This window comes from Nicotiana sylvestris, chromosome 12 (assembly GCF_000393655.2).
Source record: "Nicotiana sylvestris chromosome 12, ASM39365v2, whole genome shotgun sequence".
Taxonomy (NCBI): domain Eukaryota; kingdom Viridiplantae; phylum Streptophyta; class Magnoliopsida; order Solanales; family Solanaceae; genus Nicotiana; species Nicotiana sylvestris.
The window spans coordinates 18,890,863-18,904,027 of record NC_091068.1 but is presented as its reverse complement, the minus strand read 5'-3'; the positions used below and the strand labels follow the sequence as shown (position 1 = coordinate 18,904,027).

Sequence of the window (13,165 nt, the reverse complement as noted above, 5' to 3'; positions counted from 1 at the left end):
AGATATATAATAGAGAACAACATTATAAATCCTTGATAAAACCAAAGAGCATTAGCTTCTCTGTATTATGAGCACTTATTAACCAAAGAACTTAACAAAATGCACCAGAGAAACACATTGACGAATTGATCAAACATATTTCCATCTTAAGAATAAGAGCTGAAGTTATTAACTGCTACTCCCGGGTGAAGAAAGATTTTCGACGCAAGACCAATAAAAAAAATAGGCTCTGCATTTTGTCTTTTGTTGAGAAGAAGAAAACGAAGGAGGAGAAGAATGAGGAGAAAGGGGGTTGAAGTTATTTAAGAAGTGGGTACAAGTTAAAAGTTTTAAAAAAAAAATGGGTATAGGTTAAATGGGGCGACCAAATAGAGCGCTCCGTGCAATTTTTACGTAAAATTTAAAGTAGAGCCCATGCTTCAAAAATAAAAATGAGTTAAAATGGGAACCTATAAGCATGAATTAAAAATAATTTTTGTTTGGCCAAGTACATACATAGCCACCTTAAATTCTATTGAGAAGTTTTATTATTTTGTGTCTCATACAACTTACACTAGTTATATAAGGTTCCTTTTTGTCTTATAAATTTGTTGACCCCAATCTTACGCTTCTGGGTCCACAGGAATTTGGGTCCACAAAACTGTGAGACAAAAAAGTTGTCTCATACAACTAGTGTCAGTTGTACGAGACACAAAATAAAATTCTCCATGGAACACACATTGCTGACATGGCGCAGCACACATTACATGGCGCAGTGTGTGTATATTATACATTACTTTTAGCGTGTGGAGTGACATATTAAGCTATATTTTTACTTAAATTTAGAGCTCTCTTTCGTGCTTGCCGGCGAATGAATTCCGCCGAGTTCTTTTCTCACTTCCATTACTTTTCTTCCTCTACTTCATACTTCTATGAATAGTAAATTTTCTCAACAGACCAACACGATGTCAAATCTCGAAATAGTGAACTGCAGTCCAATACCAAAAGTTTAGTGGCTTTGCAAGTCCTTAGTCCAGTTCGATATTTCCGATTGTGAAGGCTGAAAAAGACAAAAGTTACTATTCCTTTTCTACCATCTTCGTTAGCTCTGAAAAAGTTCAAATGATAAAAGTTAAATAGCAGAAATCGAACCTTTAGCCTAAATATATATTAGGAGTAATAATGATGTCTAGGAGTGTTTGCTCTTTTAATTAGGGTATATATCTCGAGCTCACGATTTTGTTGAGTTCGACTTCAGCAGTGGTTCATTCGATGAAAATGCCGCCAAGAACTTTCTGAAGAAGATAACAACTGAAGATGAGGTGGGAAAATGTTTTTATGGAATTAAGCCGATGGAGAGGGAGGAAGGGATTTCCGGTGAAGGAGATGACTACCGGGTGTGTGTGTTCTGAAGATAGCTTCAAGTTCTTTTTTTGGGCTCAACAATTTTTTTGTTGTAAATAATCGGACTCAAAGGCCACATGGCTCCATTTTATTGGTTGTCTTTGCCACATCATCATTTGTGGATCTCACACACTTTATTTGTTTTGCTGGCTTGTAATGAAGGGTTCAACAGATACACTTTACATGTAAGTGTTTAATAGGAAACACCATCAGTTTAGGTGTCTAAGTGGAAAATTGTAACAACTTCAGATGGCTATATATGTATTTGGCCTTTTTGTTTTAAAGAAGCAGCACGAGTTATCTTAAAAATATGGTTGAAAATTTATCTCCACATATAATATTTCAGACTTTTTCTTTTTTATAAATTGATATGATCCTGTCTTCAACCTCGCTTTGACTATTGGGATAAAAAATAACAAGGCGAATGCGAAAACTAATAAGCAAACCTTGGTGACGATAAAAAAGAATTATACTAAAGATGCATATTTAATAATGTTTGGTTAATTCAGTCTACTAATCCAAAAGAGAAAAGTACTAATGAGAGAATAAATATTCTCCCTAAACAAGATTCTCTTAAAGACAACATTATGAATTCAATTGTTATGTGAAGGAGAATTTCTCATTTTATAGAAATCAAAATCTTTTCCTCCAAGAAAGAGATTTTTCAAATATGGAGAAGATCTATATTTTCCTTTAAGAAAAAGTAAAATTAATTATGGTAAATAGTTTACTCTTCCTTCAAATAATAGGTGAATCCAAATATAGTAAGAAAATTAGGGCAAGTCTAAAAGAGAACTTGCATTGGCTCACCATCTTTATTTTCGGCAACGGAAGCAAATGAGCCCTTAAAACAAAATCAACATCAGTGCAGATAGAATTGCATTTCAGGTTTTCTCAAGTATGGTCGTAAATCTCACCACGGAAAAGTGGCGGAGCCAAAATGAGAAGTTTATGAGTTCAGAATTCTAGCCATTTTAAGTTACTGAATTTTGAATAAATAATCTATACATATAATTAATTAAATTTCATAAGACAAATACAGAATTTGAACATAAGTTATTAGGTTCACCCGAACCCGCACCTCGATCTCTAGCTCCGACCCTGCCATGAAGGTTCAACTAGCCATTGCATCCGACCATGTGAAGCCTCTGCTACTTCCATTGCTTTCTCTTCTTCTTCTTCAGGTCTAAGGTTAGGTTTATGTAAATCTCTGTACAGTAATTTTCATGTGCATATCATCAAGTTTGGGAGACTATATAGTTAGAGAAGAAGAGATATAACGGAAGAATTTGAGAGGTTTTATTCCTCTAAGAGATAAACTTGTTTCCTATGGAACTCAAGAATATGATAGGTAATGGAATTGTTACGTACAAGAGGTTTGTTTCCCAACAAAGTGGTGCTAACATTCTAATATAATCTGCAGATTAGCTATGAATCGAGATCTAAGCACTTGCATTGAAGCAAAAGATCAAATCTGAGAGAGAAAGTAGAAAGAAGGAGAACAAATCTTATTGATCGTATATAATAAATATGTCTGAAATACTTCATGTGTGGGTATATAACCACCCTCTCCTCACGTGTCTAACAAATAGTGAGTTAGAAAAGACTAAACTTCCATTACCCACTGTCTTCCAATACTCCCCTTCAAGCTGGAGGGTGAAATATATCTAACACTTCAAGCTTGAAAAGTAAGTGACTATGCTGGGCTGTAGGTAAGCCTTTGGTTAACAAGTCCGCAAGCTGCGGAGAAGAAGGAACATGATGAGCTGCAATAAGGCCTGACTTGATCTTTTCTGTGATAAAATGGTAATCTATCTCGATGTGCTTTATTCTTTTATGGAAGATAGGATTCCCTGCTATCTGGATAGTTGCCTTGTTGCCACAGAGTAGGTTCACAGGTTTTGATACATTAATCCCCAATTCATCCAACAAGCCTGAAAGCCATGTGACCTCAGCCACATCTGTTGTCATGCTTCTGTACTCTGCTTCTGCAAAACTTCTACTCATTGTTTAAACTTCTTAGACTTCCAGGAAATCAACGAGCTTCCTAGATTTATTACATAGCCAGTAACAGACCTCTTTATGTTTGGACAAGCAGCCCAATCAGAATCGCCATAGGCAATGATACTGTCAATTGGACTTTCCTGAAGCAATACTCCTAAATCTGGATATTCTTTTATATATCTGACTACCCTTAAAATTGCCTCCATATGTGACTGTTTAGGCCTTTGCATGAATTGACTCAAACTCTGAACTGCAAAGCTTGTCGCGTCTCATTTTCTCGCGAAAGCGGGTTTTGACGTCGTGACAACTCCTTTTGGAATGGGTGCTAGAGTGCTAAAAGAAGAAGAGTCGCCACCTAACGATTTTTAAGGCGCGCTAGGGCACCTATTATGCAGATAACTCTTTTTGACTAGTCTGTGCCACCAAAGATCGGGTAAGGACTCAAATTACCTCAAAGAGAAGATGTTAGGCACTCTTTGAGGTCCATAACTGCGGGTCCCGACCGAACTTAAGATTATGTGGATTACAATTAAGCTAGGTGATCAAATAAACAAAGGGAATTCAGAAGTCAAAGAACCTTACTACAACATGATTAATACTGATCTTAGTACGAATATAGGGGTACAACTATTTAGATCTAATAACAACGTATAAAGAGAAAGGGGTCCTAAATTTTTTAGCCTAAAGGATCACCCCGTACAATATAAATAATACTTTGCAACTCCCTTGAGGTAGGGAGTTACTCATATTATTCAGCGGACACAGACTATCATCTCCTGCTACTCGATTACTATGTTAAAGTTGTCACTACAACAAAAAGGGACATTAGCGGCAATAAAAAAGGTCATTCGCGGCAATACTAATTGCCGCTATATCATTTGCGGGCCATTGGTTTTTAGCCGTTGAATCCGGGGTTGGCAAAGGCTTTAGTGGCCATTCTTACAAATGCTGATAAAAGGTATAACTTATTGCCGCTAAAAACTATTAGCTTTAACGGTAATTATTTGCGGCTGTTATGATGGCTGCTAAATCCATTTTCAAAATTGCAAAGTTTGCTCTTTTAGCGCCTATTTGTATTGCCGATAAATTAAATTAAATTGCCGCTAAAAATTACATACTTTAGCAACTATTATAATGGCTGCTAAATTCATCTGGGTAATGATTTAGTTTGCAATACGTTCATTTTTATTATTGATAAATCCCATTATATTATTGAGAAATATGACCCTTTTAGCGGCAGATGAAAGGTACAATTTAACAACCTTATTATTGTAATTATAACTTTCTTTGAATTGGCAAATAGAATAATTAACAAGAACTTAATATTATGTTAAATCTAGACAATAAAGCAAGTCTTAATCGATATTATGAATGTATCAACGACATAAAAGATAAAATTATATTTTTTGAATTAGATAACTAATGTCATTACAACTAATCCTATTGAATGCCTACAATAATAAAATAATAGATACAAAAAGTCCACAAACAATTTCCGCAGCTCTTCAACGTATTGAAATATTCCAAATGCTAAATTTTTGGACATCATTAGTATATGACCTGAAATAATAATAGAAGTATGTTAAAATATGAAATCAAGTGACAACAACAACAATAACAACCGAGTATAATCCCACAAATGAGGTCTGTGGAGGGTAGTGTGTACGCAGACCTTACCCCTACCCTGGGTAGAGAAACTGTTTCACATAAATCTTCGGCACAAGAAGATGAAAGGCGACAATAGAATAATAACAATAACACAACCAGGAAGATAGTACCACCGAGCTAAGAATCAGAAAATATATATGGCAAAGCAATATCCCACTGACACGGCATATAATACGAAAAAGTATCACAGCCATGTCAATTTAACTTGCCCATATGATTTATTTGAGGTCGAATGACGACTAGATTGAGAAGGCATACTGGACAAAGAAAATGTACTTATCACTACGTGCAAGAGCATGTGAATCTGATGCAGCTAATAAGAAATCGCCATCAACATGTAGATAATAAAATAGATAAACTCACTGCTAGTTCAGTATCGAGAAAAAAATAACAGAACTTAGCTTCTGTTTGAGGCCACACCACATTTGTACTCATAAGCTCCAGATATAACCCAAAAAAATCCGTCACGTAAATTTCCATTTAGTTCCAACAATGAACTTTTAAAAACTGAATTGCTCTGTTAAATTCAACTCTCTACACTCCTCTTCTATAAATAACCTATCGTTCTCCATTTTCCAAAAGCAATCGTCCAAAATGCGCAGATTTATTTCAAGGGGTATCGTTGTTCCTCTAGTCATAACCAACCTTTTCAATTCTTCTTTTCGATGACACACATAAAACCATAGATGTATCAGACAACTCAATTTTATCACTATAGTTAAAGATCACCTTAGCACAAGCTTAATCATGTAAATCAGCTGATCACTAGAAGCATTTGGGAAAATCGAGCAGAACAATAGCAGATAAGCATTTAAAAATAATAGAGATAACTATTTGACAACAGAAATTGAGATGCAAAACAAACACTAAGGTACAACCAAGTTTAATACTGAAAGTTGTAACAAATCTAATTATTCTAGATAATAAAATTATCTAGCATTTCTCTTAGTCAAATTTAGAGAGTATGGAGCCATACCTAGAATAGAATAACAACAACATAATATCCAGTAATATCCCACACCGTGGGGTCTGGGGAGGGTAGTGTATACGCAGACCTTACCTCTACCTTGTGAGGATAGAGAGGCTATTTCCAATAGACCCTCGGCTTAGGAAAGCATAAGCATCACATTAATGAAAATATAGACGAGAAGGGACAGTACCAAGAAGCCATATAAAAGCAGAATAAAAATAACCAGATAGTAAGGTGATCAACAATGAAAGAAATATCAGTTAGTCATGTTAATTTACATTTTCTTTTCAACTGATTAACGACATCCTTATCTGATCCCCAAAAGTGTTTATCCACCCAAAGAGAGACATGGCATTACAGAAAGTAGAATAAAGAACCTACTTACGATTCAAAGAACTTCAACCAAACATATGTCGGAATTTCCAGTTGAGGAACATGAAATTCTTAAGATGATAATAAAAAATATTGACAGAACTAGGAATAGAGCTGCTAGTATAGAAAACAAGGAATTAAAACGGTTTCACTGTTGTGCTCATCTAAATAGTGCCCTTGGAATATTTGATTAAAGAAATATGGTGAAATGCAATGAAGCAACATCAAAGTGACAACTTATGCTCTCCTCCCTATAGTACCACCAACACAGAAATAACAATCTTCCAATCTCGTTCCTAAACTACTGCCAAAGCTTTGAACTATATAAAAGCCATTCATACTCTTAAGTAGAAGCAAGAAAAACTCCAACTTCATAAACTTGAAGCATAACAGACTGAAAGAGATTTGAACCTAATTACACAAAAGAAGAATATTAATAATTAGCCTAACTTCAACAGAGAACAGTTCTGGTAGGAATCTTAGCCTTCTAAGGAAAGAAGGCAAAGGAAAGAGGAAATTGGGATAGAAAAAAGAGAGTTGAAAAGGATAGCACATGAATACGCCCAAGCTCCTAAATTTGAAATCTGACAATCAAAAGATAAAAAGAATTTAAGGGTCGGACAGTGTTATAAATAGAGCTCGCCTCAGCGCTAATAGCGTGAGGCGAGGCGAGGCGAGGCAATGTCGCAACATGGCAACTGTTGCGTTGCGTTTCAAAATAGCGGTTGCTTCAGGGTATGTTGCGTGAGGCGACACTGTAGCGAGTAGCAACTATAGCGTCGCTATTTAAAAAAAGAAGAAGAGAAAGGCAGAAGACTTTAGTCGGGAAATTAGGGTTTCGATCCTTTTCACCTGCGAACAAAAAAACTTCAGAGATTAGGGCTTTTCACCTGTGAACAAACCAACGGTCTTCTTCAGTCTTCTTCTTCATCTTCTTCAAGCTTCAACAGCGAAAAAAGTCAAAAAACAGAGGTATGCTTCTTCTTTCTTCTTTTTTCTTTCTTCTCTTCTTCTTTCTATTTTTTTCTTCTGTTTTTTGTCTACAGAAACAGAGCCAAATAGGTTCTGTATTTGTGCTTCTTTCTTCTTCTTTCTATTTTTTTTCTTCTGTTTTTTGTCGACAGAAACAGAGCCAAATAGGTTATGTATTTGTGCTTTTTTTGTCGAGCAAAAATTGAGTCTTTTCTTCTTCTCTTATATTTTTTTTTTGCTCTGTTTTGTCTTCTTCTTAATTTCATTTTTGTTTTTCTTTCTTTGCTGTTTCCAAAGGCAGAATCAATTTTTGGTTTTGCTCTATTTTTTTGTCTTTTTTCTTTGCTTTTTTTTTTCTTGAGGCAGTGTTTCCAAACTCCACAGGCAGAATCTTTTTTTTTTCCTCTATTTTTTTTGTCTTCTTTATATAGTCGAATTAATTGCATATTGACTTGATAATTTTTATTTATAAAACAGCGTTGAAATGGCGTCATCCGATAATACTAAACGAGATATAGCTTGGAATTATGCTATATAAGGCTCGTCAAGTTTCACAATTAAATGTGTGTTTTGTCAAAAAACATATAATGGTAGGATAACTGGTCACAAGCAATATTTGATAGGTGGATTTAAAAATGTAATACAATGTCACCTTTGTTGAAAAAGGTCTATGAGACTATAACTATCTATTGAGTATTTAATTTTTGAATGATATATTTATTAATATATTATTGATATTGAGTTTTTAGTTATATGTATATAATATTTTATTGTCACGACCCAATTTCCAAACCCGGTCGTGATGGCGCCTCTCGCGAAGACAAGGCCAGTCAGACCAAACAAAATACCTTTTGTAAACAGTTAAGTTTCGTAAACAGTAATAACATATATTATAATCTTCATAAATTGCGGAATTTAACGAAAATAGCGGTAGAAACCATCCCGACACAACCCAAACCGGGGTGTCATAAGTCATGAGCTACTACAAAATCTGATATAGGTCTACAAAGTACGAAATCCGATACAACAGTCTGAAGGAAACATAAATGATAGAGGATAAGAGAGACAAGGGGTTGCGAACGTCAACAGCTACCTCGTAACTCCAAATCACTGCCTAGCCTGGAAGAAATCAGCGCTCAGGAATGGACTCTGCGATGCCTGAATCTGCACACATGGTGCAAGGAGTAATGTGAGTACTCCGACTCAGTGAGTAATAATTACAAATAATGGCTGAAAGTATGAAAACACATAAAGGCACAAAGCAATTCCATATCGAGCAGTAAAAATCACTTAAAGCAGCAAGTCAGTGAAGAAATCAAATGGTATTCCTTTTGAAAACAAGCAAAACAGGTAATTTAACAGGTAAATAACAAGTAAAAAAAATCCGCCCCTCGGGCACAGTATCAATCGCTCGGCATAGTATCAGCCCCATCAGACTACCTCACAATCACTCAGCATAATGGTCAGTCATTGTTACCTGACCCAATTGCATCATACAGTGTCATTGTTACCACTGTTTCAAATCATCACTCAGCATAATGGTCAGCCATTGTTACCTGACCAAATTGCATCATACAGTGTCATTGTTACCACTGTTTCACATCACGTGGGTACCCGCGCTCACTGTGGGTGTGCAGACTCCGGAGGGGCCCCTTACGGCCCAAGCGCTATATCAAGCCACCTCGTGGCATCATCACTCAGCATATCCTCACATCAGCATATAAAGTATCTCAGGCCCTCGACCTCATGTCTCTCAATATATCCTCACATATGGCCCTCGGCCTCACTCAGTCTGAAACTCATCACAAGCCCCTCGGCATTAGTAAAACAGTAGTTCTCAGCCAAAACATCATTTAGAAATATCATTTAAGTTTCAAGTCTGAGTAAAAGTGGCTGAGTTTGTAAAACAGTAGATATAAACAGGACTGAGTTCAAGTAATAAGTCAAACAGTGAGGAAACAATGATAAAAAAATCCCCGAAGGGTTCAATTAGCTGGCACGAAGCCCAAATATGGCAATCAGCCCAAATCATGATGATAACAAATAAATTTCAGTCAAATATTCGGTAAAATCATCAATCGGGATGGACCAAGTCACAACCCCCAGTAGTAAAAGACACCACGCTCATCATCCAGCGCGTATCTTGCCTCAATATAGCACTACGATGTGCAATCCGGGGTTTCAAACCCTCAGGACATCATTTACAATCATTACACACCTTGAACCGGTGAAATCTCTAGCTCGCGACGCCTTTGCCCCTCCAATCGGCCTCCACGCGTGTCGAATCTAACCAAAATCAGAGCGAATACATCACAATATGCTAAGGGGACAATACCCAATCGAAAACAATCGAAAAATATCAAGAATCTCGAAATTAGCAAAACCCGAGCTCCGGGCCCACGTCTTGGAATCGGGTAAATACATTTTTAGAATCCTCATGCCCTCACGAGTCTAACCATACCAAAATTATCCAATTCCGATACCATTTGGTCCTTCAAATCATCATTTTACACTTTTGAAAGGTTTCACAATTTTCTTCCCAAATTCTATCTCAAATCACGAATTAAATGATGAATTCAGTAATAGATTCATGTATTCTAGCCAAATCTGAATTAAAATCACTTACCCCGATGAGTTCCTTGAAAACCCTTCGGAAAATCACCAAAATCTGAGCTCTCTAGGTCAAAACATTAAATAAAACTCAAAACCTCGTATTTATATAGTACCCTTCGGATTCCGACACCGCTGACCGCATACAAATGATCGCGGTCCGCGCAAAATCAGCAGGGTCCGCGCAAAAATGACTGCGGTCGCGCAGCTTTTTGACTGCAGTGACAGACTTCAGTATTTTGGCCATAACTTTCGCTACATGTGTCCAAATTGCGATATCTTTACCTTTCTGGAAACTAGACACGAAAGGCTACAACTTTCATTTTTGAATCACTTCAAAATTCCTTGTGGATCAAAATATATGTGCTTCCGAAGTGCAGCAACCTGTAGTCTTCAGTGACCGCGGCCGCGGCCATTTTGACGCGGTCAGCGCTGGTCAGCGCGCCCAGCGCGAAAAGGAGCGTGGTCCGCGCCACAACTGCTGCTCCCTCCTTTTTTCTAAGTTCCGGGGTGTCCGTACTCGCTCAAAACTCACCCGAAACATACCCGAGGTCCCCGGGACCTCAACCAAAAGTACTAACGCATCCTAAATATTATTCAATCTCGTTCCAATCATCAAAACACCTCGACTAACACCAAAAAACATCAAATCACATCGAATTCAAGCCTATGAATCTCAAGAACTTCCAAATTCCATTTTTGATCAAAAACTCAACCAAACCACGTCCGAATGACCTCAAATTTTGCAGACAAGTCCAAAATGACATAACGAAACTACAGAAACTCTCGAAATTCCATTCGCCAAAATAATAACTTCGCCAATTCAAGCCTAATTCTACACCGTACCTCCGAAACCACGTTTGATCACCCTCCTAAGTCACAAATCACCTCCCGAAGCTAACCGAACCATCGGAACTCACATCCGAACCCTCTAACACATAAGTCAACATCCGGTTGATTTCTCCAACTTAAGCCTTCTTAAAAGAGACTAAATGTCTTATTTCTTATTAAAATCACTTCAAATCAACTCGATTACACAAGATATGGATAATGAAACATAAGGAAGCTGAAAATGGGGAAAATGAAGTGGTAACTCATGAGACGACGGGCCGGGTCGTCACATTTATGCTTTTGTATAAATTGTTGCTTCACATCAAAAAGGCAAGCGCTTCAGTGCGCGTCTCTTGCCTCAGTGAAGCGGGCCCTCGTCGCTATGTGTCGCCTCACGCTATCCAAAAACTGGGGTCGGAAAATATGCATCATCCATGTTGAAAAGAATGATAAAGTTCCAGGAAATAGAAGCCTTCGTTTTCACTCGTATGGATAAATGCAAGAAACCATCCACTTATAACCTTAATCTATAATATTATGACATAAAAAGAGTAAAGCAAATCAGAAAGAGTTGTACCATTCGAGTGGCCCATCATCACAAAAATATCAAGTTAAACAACTTTCTAATTGAAGCACTCATTATAGATAAAGAATTCTTTACCATTAAAAATCCACTCAGATTTGTTCCGTGTATCTGTTTTCCGCGTGATAGTTAAATGTTCCTCCTTGGTTTCCCCTCTCAAAGGAAATCTTGATGTACCCTGACTCCTCCCGCGTTTTACAAATGCTCCAATACTAGAAGCCCTCCCCAAAAGCTGAGGCTCGCCACCAAGAATAAAATAAGAGTCGTAAATTAAACTTTCCCAACCACATCATGTCTCTAAAATATGATTTTCCTTGCTAACTTGTGCATAATTAGATTACAAGCATAATCGAGTTAGCCTTAAAAATTATGTAGAAAAAGAGGGATTAATTACTTTGTTGATGACTTACCTTTTCAATAAAAAGAAACATCTTTCTTAGCTCTGCAACTTTCAAGTATTCTCTTTGCCTAAGAAATATTATGAAGAAAAAATAGGCCACCATAACAAAGTGGTTAAGGGGAAAATGTAATTCTCATACGATAAAAAAGCCAAGCAGCAAATATTAGAAATTTAAGTGGTTACCTTTAGAATTGCCCAGATGAATATGATGTTGTCTCATTGAGAAAGAGCGAGAAGAAGTCATTACTATGGAAAGAAAACATGAGCCACGAAATTAGTTATCACTCTACAGAATAGAAGCCAAAAGCCTTTTAAGATAACAAAGTTAGAAGAAAATATTTTGAAGAAATTAAATGTATGGTAACCAGACGCAATTATAAAAGAAGGCACTGTAACCGACAAAACAAAACCTGCATTGTGAATTTTAATTCTATTAGAGATGCTAACATCAATACATGATTTTGGGTGATACAGTATTCAAGTTATTTACGAGGTCATAGTGACTAGAGATGTTCCAAGAGCATCAGTCAAGGTATTCTAATTTGAAACATGTCGGATAAAATATCCACCATCCTTTGCTGAGCAAATTCATGAAAAAATTTAAAATATGAACAAAAGTTGCAATTCCCTGATTTTAGTAAACTAATACCTTTTCATACTAGACCTTGTGACTAATGCTTTCAAATCTCTGCTGTTTACGGAATCTGTAATCAGGTTACATTGCAAATTAAAATTAGATATCTTAACTTACCATACAACCTTAGAATTCAGGAAACCCATTGTTTCGAAAGCTTCATCTCTAAATTACCTTTTATTTTGATTCATTTTATCGAATTAATGGAAAACATCATTTGAAACACCCTTCATGATTCCAGACTCATCTCCTTTCTCTAAATTTTGGAACCCATCAAGCCTAAAAAATTAGACCTTTATAAAAATAAATTTTCTAGAAAACAAAATGTCACATTAGCACATTATAAATACATATCCAGATTCCGATTAGGTTACAGATGATTAACCTAGAAACTTTTCCATATCTCATCAACCATAAAATCCTCTAAAGTGTATTCCGATTCCTTCTCCATGAATCTTTACATACTCCATCAAATCTTATATCATCAACCCATAATATAAAAGAAATAGAGAGAGGGAGAGAGGGAGAGATTAAGATTCTGTGTGTGTGTGACTGAGATAGTGAGAGAGAGATGAGTTGGGTTACCTTGGGATGGTGGTCGGAGATGATGGAGAAAGATGGGATTGGCAGCGGAGTGGCTAAGAGAGATAAAATCCCTTTTGCTTATTTCTTGTCTAAGATTTTTCTTTAATCGAATCCATTCAATTTACAGGGAAAATATTTGGAGGTAATGGGTGA

The 13,165-nt window shown here is 36.5% G+C and overlaps 2 long non-coding RNA genes across 2 annotated transcripts; both read right to left on the bottom strand.

Annotated features, from left to right (window-relative positions):
- Positions 1–4,772: 4,772 nt before the first annotated feature.
- On the bottom strand, positions 4,773–7,612 carry LOC104218740 (uncharacterized). Its single transcript, XR_709055.2, has 2 exons — positions 7,288–7,612; positions 4,773–4,947 (listed from the first exon to the last, which is right to left on the bottom strand). It is a non-coding gene; the product is annotated as an uncharacterized lncRNA (long non-coding RNA).
- A 671-nt stretch (positions 7,613–8,283) lies between these two features.
- Positions 8,284–13,165, bottom strand: LOC104225349 (uncharacterized). Its single transcript, XR_011404595.1, has 5 exons — positions 13,013–13,165; positions 11,977–12,039; positions 11,804–11,861; positions 11,472–11,625; positions 8,284–8,533 (listed from the first exon to the last, which is right to left on the bottom strand). It is a non-coding gene; the product is annotated as an uncharacterized lncRNA (long non-coding RNA).